An 11,193-nucleotide genomic window follows, 5' to 3' on the forward strand; every position below is an offset into this window, starting at 1 on the left:
TTACATAGGTTGGCCACACCTCTGACGTCATAAAGAAAAGAGATTCTAAATATATTAAGAAAGGCTTCGAAGTACGAGAGAATTAAAAACACAATCACAGCCAGATAGAGTCAGAGAGAGCGTGTCAGATTAAAAACTGATGCCAATTAGAGGCGACGGAAGGAGGAGACCATGTACCCATAAAGGCTTGAATCCCTGACATCCAGCCAGTATGAATAAAGAATAATTTGTTGACTGTTGTCTTCGTCTATCGTCATACCACACAAAAAGAAAAGATAAACGTGTTTTGTCTAATTCCATGTAGTTTTAATTGTATCCCGCCCTCCTCTATCATCAGAACCGATATTAAATGATGTTAAAATAATGGTATTACACATACTCCTCTTCCAATAATGAATTTGCATCTTCTATATATTAAAATATGAACTGCATGATTAAAATATATGAATATCATAATCAACTTTGTTCTGGGTACCCGTATTATAAGTCCGCGAAACATATGTTCCCCAAAACACAAAAAATAGAGCCAATTTCACCCACTCATTCTTGTCCAGCTCTCGCAACTTGTCACTCGTGGTCATTTCCTAAGTTCAAGAAAAACGTTATGCGACTGTCGTTAGGTGACAATCCAGAGGATAAAAGAGACTGACTAAGGCGATTGGTACCTCACACATTTAAGCTTATATGGGGCTTTACAGAAGTTCTTAAATTTATACAACAAATACATTGTAGCCAGTGAAATGTATATCGAAGGTGACTAGAGTGTTATGTATTTACTATCGATAAAAGTGCGCATACGAAAAAGGTCTGGTAACGTATTTAAGTATTTTTTAAAGTAATATATATATATATATATATATATATATATATATATATATATATATATTTAAGCTATGTATTTAGGTAGCTTTTTTATTTAAACAAATGTTTTTAAAACAAATAAGATCTTCAGTTTAGTAAGACCTGTTTTATGTTGGCACTTTTTCTCACTATATGTAGATCTAAAGAATAAACAAATTCCCTGTCTAGTTTGAAGTATGTCACAGTTTTGCTTTTCCTCTTTCAAAGAATACATCGTCAGAAAGGATGTGTGAATATTATTGCGTGGAGAAATATAAATATTTTTTTATATATATAGTAGCAGCGGAGACTTCCAACGATCTGTAAGCATCCAGTGTGGAAAGGAGAGGCGTCCGGTTCGAATATATATATATATATATATATATATATATATATATATATATATATATATATATATATATGTGTGTGTGTGTGTGTGTGTGTGTGTGTGTGTGTGTGTGTGTGAGTGTAATATAAAATAACAGGTGCTCTCTCATTAGAGGAGTGCAATAATACGCCTATTCTATATCAAGCCTTTACCACACTATAGACAATGCCATTTAAACCATTGTTTCTTCCTAACAACCTGGCAGCACTAGTAATGTCAGGTAATGCCATCATGTAGTAAGGTTTAGATCTATTTAATGTAGATTCCCACAACCTACATCATAGCATTTGCACAAGCCATGAATTTGAACCATGCCTTTTCCATAAGCGCCGGCGGGAGTTCGGCGAATTCTCGGCACATGGCCGAGATCAGGCGGTGCTGTGGGAGGTCATGTATTTGATATTCCCGACGTATGACTAAACGAAGTAGTATATAGACTTCAAGTTGGGGAAGTGAGAAATAGGTGCACATTCGAAGCTGTTCTCCTTAAATCAAGTATGAGTTGCTTCGGACTTGTGAACGGGGACCAAGTCCTCTGCTACACCAATAATATGCCAGCAGCTACGGAATTTCACCAGCGGATCACTACACACTCTAGCACATCCAGGAACACTTTTGTGTTGATTTTCAAGCCTATTTCGAAAATATGAGGTGGCATGATGCGGCTCCTGCCTGAAACCACATCAAAAGCATATCCGTGGAAAGAAACGTTGTGCTAATAATCTTAGGGCGTTCGTTTTATTCTTGATAATCCAGCCATGGTTTCGGCTGTTGTTCACCTCGTTTTGCAGAATTGTTGTTCGTCTGAAAAATATATCACATTTTGCTTCTTGCCATTCTTCAATATGCTAAGAAAGCTTACGTATTTGATTAGCTTGAGTTATTTCTCTTCTCTGTTCTTTAAGCCCTATTTCACATATGTATTCACAGTTGTGTGCGAGACGCCAAACTTTCTGACAATCTGTCGAATAGGCCGGGGGGGAATTTCATCAATGATAGCCTGGAGCTTTTCGATTGTTCTATGCCTGACCGTAGCTTCAGGTTTTCCACTTCCAAAGGGCTGCCCAATGCGTTGAAATATACCCTCAAGCGTGTGGATTTGCATTTGTGGGGTGCTGGCAATTGTCCCGATTTGATAACGTCCATCGCAAAGAACATGGGTTGTACTGCGTCGCACCTCCGATCTCACTCGTTGAATAGTGTGTCACTTTCAGACATTATGGAAGACTCCTGTCGCTCTTGAGATTTGTACTCAACTCACCAACTTGTAGATGGTCGGCACCAAAAGAGGAAAAACCGGTTTTATATTTGACGGATGGGATCATATAATCTTTTCTAGGGCGACAATTTTATCGTTCTAGTCGATATTCTATGTTTCTTAAGGATTTAGATGAGAATTACTTATTTAAAAAACATTGTGATTTTTTTTTAATTATTCGTAATATTTTCCTATTTTGGAGTAGTATTTTACAAGTGGTGCTGACCGATTTAACCCCGGACCTTCTTAAAGTGCCTTGCCGAAGAAGCTTGCTATCGAACGTAGAAATCTGCTTGGATTTCCAAAAGGACTCCTACATTTTTTCAGCAACGTCCCGATAGAAGGCATAATTAATCCGGAATAAATTCTGATATCGCTCGCACTGGTAATTGGACTTTAATCCCTAGAAAATTTTCATTTATAAGTGAATAGTATCTAATATTCGTTTTGCCTCGCAGAACGTCGTTAGAAGCATCGGCACGATGATAACAATTATCCAATAATCAAAATTATGCGGACGAATATGTTGTATGTTTACTGAGGTGACACTTATTATATTAAAAAAAATAAGAACACATTGTTAATTGATATAGGTTTCTATTTCAACAAAGTATGGACGTTTTTAAACAAAGATACCTCTTTGATAAAATATATACAAATATAAATTTGGATTATTAGTAGCGCTTACATTGATATATAAATCTTAGTTTTTTTTTTTCTATTTTATGACTAAATACACATCTCTTTATAGACATACGCATGAATATACCAGCGACTTCAAAAATATAACTAATTTGCACATTCTTTTAAAAAAAGAACTTCCACTGTTCGTTTCTATTTTGTTTCCTTATTAGATGGTTGTGTTTATTTCTCTATTACGTAACTTCTATTATATATTCTGTGTATTTTATTTTATTTTAAACTCGTGGGGTACCCGGCGTTTCCTGCGTGTGGACAGGTTTTATGGTAAGGGTATTGGCCAACGGAATCCTTAAAATGTTTCTAACCCCACCCCCAATAAAAATAGCAGCAAGTATCCTTGCGAGCACAAAAAGTTAGTAAGTAGACTGGCAGGCTCTGGACTATAACGCTAACAGGAAAAGAAAGTGAAAAACAAAGCAAAATGTATAGTCAACGCATAGACCGCTACATACGACGTCACCGCCGTTCAAATAAAGCTTAGCGATTGCAAGGCGTATGATAAATTTGCAAAAGTATAGACGAATAAATTAACCCCTCCTTCTAAATAAAATATTCGACTTGAAGGTGAAAGAAAGAATATTTTTGACCAATTATTGGATATTTGTGTTGGCCGCGTGTGTCGAAAGTTTTAGCAAGACATTCAAACATAAACACACACAAACGGACGATTGGGATTTATACCATTTGGGATTGCGATTAGAGTAACACTACGCTCTGTATTTCTGAAAGAGTCTCTACGGTACCATGTAAATTTTATTCAAAACACTAAGGGCATCATATATATCGAGTATACGAACCCGTGGAACACAATGAAATTGTATTTTTTTAAAGTTGGAAATGCGCTATTAAAGCGTCTAATAAAACAACATAGAACTGTAGATGTACATGTCTATAAAAACCTGCCCCTTACGTATGCGAAATAATACATTTACATAACTTAAAGCCGAATAATTTCGAATGGTTTGATATGAGGATGCTATTACGGAATAATGCTAAAGAGTTATATATGTTGTTTTCGATTCTAGCTGATGGCACTCTGTTGATTTTATTAAGTTTTTGAAAACTTTACTATACATCGATTACAAGACAATGGTTGTTAGGAAATTGGCTCTAAAATAATATATACGACTTTGACATGATTAAAACTACTATATTTTAAGCGTGGTTTACAAATGAGCAACTCCGAGCGGCCTGATGGTAATGCAATATTTCTATTTTGTCTGAAATGATATTTCATGCCTTTTTTAATAAGTTTGTTGCCCTATATTTTTACAAACGCAAATATAAAGCATACATAATATGGAATATATTATGTCACAGGAGATAGATGTTGTAAGTAATAGTATAATTTTAGATAAATGTGTGTTATTTATAATCTAATAAAACGACATGCGGTTTCTTATATCTATAGAAAAATGTATCTGTCATTTTATATGAGGATTAGTTAAATATTAAACCATATAAATATGTGGTTTTGTCTTTAAAACTATAGCATTTTATTCATCATAAAATGCACCAGGAAGAGATAACGAAAACAAAGAAAATGTATTGGCGTATTGCTAATCCAAATTCATATAGACATCATGATATCTTTGTCTTAAATAAAAAAGAAGAATAACGCTGACAGTGAATCTGAACTAATCATGACCTTTTTATTCCGAAGATAAGAAAAATTGAGCGTAAATCGCAAGTGTAATCAAATTAGCTCAAACGAAAAGCATAACTCGCTAAGAGGCTGTCACGATCTGAACCTCTGGAGACCCCAACTAAAGCGGCGATATTAAGGACGGATTTTGAAACAAAATAAATTCAGTATTCGGTAAAATTGACGCCATTACGTCTAGTGTGGATTCGTTTTGTTCAGTAAATAAATAAATCCATCGGTATACATATATATATATATATATATATATATATATATATATATATATATATATATATATATATACATATATATATATATACATATGCATACTTGCGTATACATACATATAAGCATATGTATGTATATATATATGCACATGTATGTATATATATATATATATAGAGAGAGAGAGAGAGAGAGAGATAGAGAGAGAGAGACAAAGAGAGGCAGACTGACAGATAGACAAAGATGTAGAAAGCCAGGTTCATAATGGGTAAGATAGATAGACATATAGATAGATAGATTAACAGACATATATAAATATATAGATATATAGAAAGATATATATATATATATATATACAGATAAACAGATATACAGGCAGACAGATATACAGAATATATATATATATATTTTTATATATATATATGCGTATATATGCATGTATGTATGTAAATATATAGAACCCCATCCTCCGACGTAGACCCCTACTACCAGGCCTCCTTCTCCAACATCAGGGGTCTACGTTCCAACCTTCCAGATGTTGAAACACAATTATAGGAGACGAAACCGGACATATTCTTTCAACGTTAAACTGGCATAGGGCCACCCACTTCCCTCGACGAATTTATAATTAAAGGATACTCTAACATAACATCTAAATCTGACCCCAAGATTGCCATGGGCATGGAATATGTGCCTACGTCAAAGATGACTTTCCATGGGGTAGGGATATCTCAAGAGAAGACCCTAATTTACCTTATATGTGTTTCCGGGTTGCACTAGCTTACTGCATTTATATTTGCCCTCTATCGCCCCCACAACAGTGACGTTACTATTTTGAAGAGCATATCTGAGGAAATTGACCACATCCTGTCAGCTCATCCTTCGGCTACCATTCACATTTGCGGTGACTTCAATGGCCATAATGTGGAATGGCTGACCCACTCAAATACAACCGATGACGAGGGGAGGTTCTGTCATAATTTTGCCACTGCCTATGACGCCACTCAGGTTGTTCACGAACCCCCCTGTGTGCCCTATACTACCGGTCAGTATGCAAGCCTCCTAAACTTTTCCTCACAACTTCGCCTGAGCTATGTTCATGTTCAGTTATATCTCTGGGATTCTGCGATCAGTCTATTTTAGCAGTTAAGATAAAAATGAAATGTAATAAGTTTACAGACGTACCTCTCCACCGTACTGTATATCGATACTCTGTGGCTTAATGGGATAGATTCCGTACATTTATATCTGACCTACCTCTGCATTCCATGTTTAAGAATGATGTGCCCTCTATAGTATCAGACCTGCCCGAAGGGTTAAGTGTAGGCATAGACCGATTTATACCATCCAAAATATTCCAACAAAAACCTAACAGGCAGCCATGGTTCTCCCCTTAATGTTCTGCTGGCATCGCGCACAGAAATCACTTTGTCCATAGCTACCAATGTAATAGATATAATGAGATTAAAGCTGCTTTCAGGACTGCCAGCAACACTGCAAAAAAGTAATTAAAAACGCAAGAGAGCTACATGCTCAGTCTGTTAAATCCAAAGTAGCTGAGCAGCGGCTTGGTTCCCACCAGTTCTGGCAAATAGCAAACAGGATCTTGAACCGAAACGTGCGTTCTACCCCTACTATCATCAGTGGACCTGAGGTCATCTCGTCAGCACCAGACAAGGGCCGACTATGTGCCAAGAACTTAGCAGCTAATTCTACCCCATGCGACAAAGGCCATCAACTCCCCGTATTTCCACCTATAATAGACAATGCAACATGCAAATATCTGTGCGTGATGTCGCCAAGCTAATCAAGACCCTTGCTTCCAGTAAAGCAACTGGCCCTGACGGCATTCCAGTTATAGTGCTGAAAAAGCTCCAACCAGAACTACCCCCATACTTACAACATTGTGTAAGCGTTGCCTTCAGGAGAAGTGCTTTCCAACACCCTGGAAAACCTCGTCAGTGTGACCTGTATTTAAGAATTTATGTGAAAAGTCATCTCCCTCTGAGTACAGACCAATAAGTCTCCTGTCTGTCATGAGTATGTTGGAGGAATCCATATTCAATAAAGAAGTAGTCACCCACCTCAATAGAAGCAGCTTTCTTAGTGACATACAATATGGTTTCCGCACTGCAAGTTATCCAGCAGATGTGCTAACGGTTATATCTCATAGGATTAGTGAATCTCTTGATAAAGGCTTCCTTTCTAAGGCAATTGCTCTTGACATATCGAAGGCCTTCGATAAGTTATGCATAAGGGCCTACTTCACAAGATTTCCAGCAACGGTATCACTGGAAATGCTTTCTCAATCATTAAATCATTTTCTCTGATAGTTTCATAAGAGTAGTGGTTTATGGGCAGAAATCAGAGGTCCAGAGTATTAATGCTGGAGTCCCCAAGGGATCCATCCTGGGCCGAACTGTCATCCTGATCTACATCAATGATCTCCCAAAACACATACTTAAACCATTCGTTGACATCTATGCTGATTACACGACCATCTATGAACACATCAAAGGCCGTAAATGACAAAGTCCTCTTTCATTCTATCTTCTCTTATCTTGAGCGCGTGGTACAGTGGGGGAAGAGGTGGCTGGTCACTTTTAATGCATCCAAAACCAAGTTTCAAAGCACATATCGTTGTTTTCATGTTTGCTATGAAATGAGCCATGTTCTAATAAAAATATTCCGTAGTCAAAGTTTTCAAGAAAAATAGATACATAAAAACAAAAAAGAATATATTTCCCATATTAAGTCAATTCATGCTTATTATGTCTCCGTCATTACAAATAATCAGAGTTTATGGAGTGGAGTTCGGTGGTACTCCTGTTTAAGTCTGTACTTTTCTTGATTATTCATTTGTTTAAAAATGTATTCATTATTAATAGTATATAGTGCTGGTTAGTATAGTATCTTTAGTTTTTATTTATGTTAAGTTTTGAGACATTGTGTTGTACAAAGATCGCGGCGTAGTCAGATCAGTAACAAAGATGGCGGTCAAGATTAAAATGCGGCCCGTGGGTTTGTTAACCTGCTATGTATTAGTTTGTTAATTTGGTTAATAAGGTAGAAATGGTCGCAGTTTAACGTCGTGCCCGGGACAATTTACGCATTAACAATTTTACTATACTTAAATAGTATCTGTGTTGACTATGCAGAGAGATGAGGAAATAAGTGGCCGCGATTAGCCTGCTATCGTTGACATTTAACAGAGGCACGCGGATTTATACCGATTTGATTACTAGACTAGAGCGATTCAGAAAATTAAACGCTGTTGGCCATTACACCAGACAAAATTAGATTTTTGCTAAGTGTCAGTTTTCTATTGGATTTCAAGTTGCCCCCATACGTTTTGTTTGAGCTTTTTTGTGCGTTTAGAATATAATGCTCGAAGAATATTACTGATTTTATAGCTGATATCATGGACGGACGTCGTCGCGGTAGTTGGTAAAAATGAAGAACCACCGCCACTAAATGTAAAGTACTTGACTTGTTCTCAGGGGTTTTCACGTCAAGCAAACACATAATGAAGTTGGTTGTGACATGTGGCTTTACTCTTTTTCATCGCAAACATGGCACAGTGCAACGTGGACGTAACTGTCTAATATTTGCGACTAACTCTACATGCGCACTATATAGTGAGATTAGCAGAAGATGTCTGGTAACATTGCTGTAATTTACTGCATAAAAATACAGTTATAGAAACAGGGTCGTTGGAGGGTATACCAAAGCCTAACAGTTGAAGCAAAGGATTTATTAGAGTAAAGGCCTTTCCGATATATACGGATAACTAAACTTCAGGAGTAACATTTCCTGGCATGTAAAGTGAATCAGGAGTATTTACTCCGAGAATGGTACAGCTGGTTTTAAATAAATGTGAAACAGACAAAGGAGTCAACCTTATGGCGGCGGACAGAGTCTGGTGTTTAGTTGTGAAAATTTTTGTATTATATCTTTTTAAGACTATTCCAAAAGGTGTCTATAAAAAATGTCTATTCTGTATCATGCTTAACAGTCAAAGATTGTACTTAGGTTTTAATTGATGGGAGGTTAACTGTTCGCGAGTGGTTATTACTTCATCACGGCGTTATTTCGTAAAACTATTGTTAAATTGTCGAGTTCTATATAACTTGGAGGGGGTGTCGTGAGTGTATATAAAACAGGGATGTATAAATGAAAGAAACAAACGTGTACATGTTATATAGCCGTTTACGTAATGTTTGTGTGTGTGTACATTTTTAACACATAATGTTTGAGTGTGTACATTTTAACACATAATAACCAGATACATTTTTAACGCATAATAACCAGATACATTTGTAACACATAATAACCAAATACATCTAACAACAACAAAAAACAGCAACAGTTAAAAAAAACGCGATATATGACAATTTATTAACAAATATCTGCATATATACACAGGAAGTATATATTGGCTAACAGAGAAACATTACCTGCATTCACCGAGGGATCTTGACTGACGAACAGTCCAAACCTGAAATGAACATCCATCCAAAGATAGTGCCAGAATATTTCGCGTATATTGTAAGACAACTTTTATTTCATATGTTTGGAAGAGTGCACGCATATTAAGTCTGCTTTTCACCTCTGAACAGCCTATCACCAACGCTTCCGCTCTCATCTTTCGTCTTTCTAATTCAAACTCCTTTAGCCTCTAACCCTGCTTGTATATATTAAAACTAGTCCTTGCTATGACAGAATTATACGTACATATTTTAACATGTGACTTTTGTAAATACGTTTTTTATCTGTTACTTTAGAAGCATATTTTGTTTAGCATTTTACACTTAACTCCCAAGACTGCATTCCTGGTTTTATAATATATTTTGTTTATTCGTCGCATTTTTACACGACTTTTTCTAATTTACCTTCAATATTTCACTATATATTGTTTTCAAAACATTTTCTCTGCGTGCTTTTTTTTCATAAGAGATTAAAGATAATAACAATATTCGTTATCTAATATATTTATATTTTCATAATAATAATCAATTCTTCTAAAATCGACAATCAGAAAAGCCAATCCGCTATCAACCCGGCATCGTCTAACAATGTTATGTGCTAAAATAAGTATAACATATATATTTTTTAATTTTTCAAAAAACTTTAAATATCAGAATATTTTCGTAAAACTGTCTGGGTGTATTCGCATAGATGGTAACTTACAATTATACTGATTCCATTTCGAGAATGTTTAATCGAAGTGAAACTGAAGCAGATGATTCAGTAAGAGGTTTAGAAATAACTTTGAAATTAAAAGTTTACACTTGGTGAAATGGGAACATTAAATATATATGCGGAAAACGGATATAACAACTAGGATAATTTGAGTGTGTCTGCATGTCTGGGCAATCACTTAATGCTACTTAGACAGATGGTCGTCGCCGTTTTATATTTAAAGGTCAGATGTTGAACAATCAACACCGCATCAGTTGGAGTGAGGTTGGAATATGTCTTAAACAGTCCGACAGAGAGAGCATTCTATAAAACTTTGGAAATTACTGTCATGTTCACATTTCATTTCAGCAAAAGCCGAATAAAAACGAAGAATATCCAAATTGAGTGAGAGTAAGAGAGGCGTGAAAAGTGAGATTCAGTGGTTTTATACTGATTATTTATATCAAAACAATCCATCTTATCTGATCATGCTCGTTAATTAGTGAAAACTGTGTTTAAGACCTGCTACATTTTTATTAAAAGAAAACTAAGATTTTAATGAAGTCAGAATATGGAAAGAACATAGTTTCTTTTCTCAAACAGATGTGTACTGGCCGCACTTGTAGAGGATATCTCTAAGGCGAGATTAAGAAAATACGAATCAATTAATAACAGAGTTTTCATAACATACGTGAGGATTTTATTCTTTTTTATATCTCTTTCTCTGTGTGTGGGTGTCCGTATGTAGGATAATAGTAATTCTGTCCTACTTTATATCCACACCCAAAATTCGTGATGAGCAAAGAGTTTCGAGAAAATAGTCACTGTAATCACTACATATTCAGGAAAGTCTGGTATGGCAGTCTTCATCGTTTCAAACTGCTTCAAAACCTCGTGCGGAGCACGCCATGTAATTTCTAGAAAAAATTAAAATATAGGTTTTGATAAATTTAA

This window comes from Euprymna scolopes, chromosome 12, assembly GCF_053919585.1.
Source record: "Euprymna scolopes isolate OS-2025 chromosome 12, ASM5391958v1, whole genome shotgun sequence".
Taxonomy (NCBI): Eukaryota; Metazoa; Mollusca; class Cephalopoda; order Sepiida; family Sepiolidae; genus Euprymna; species Euprymna scolopes.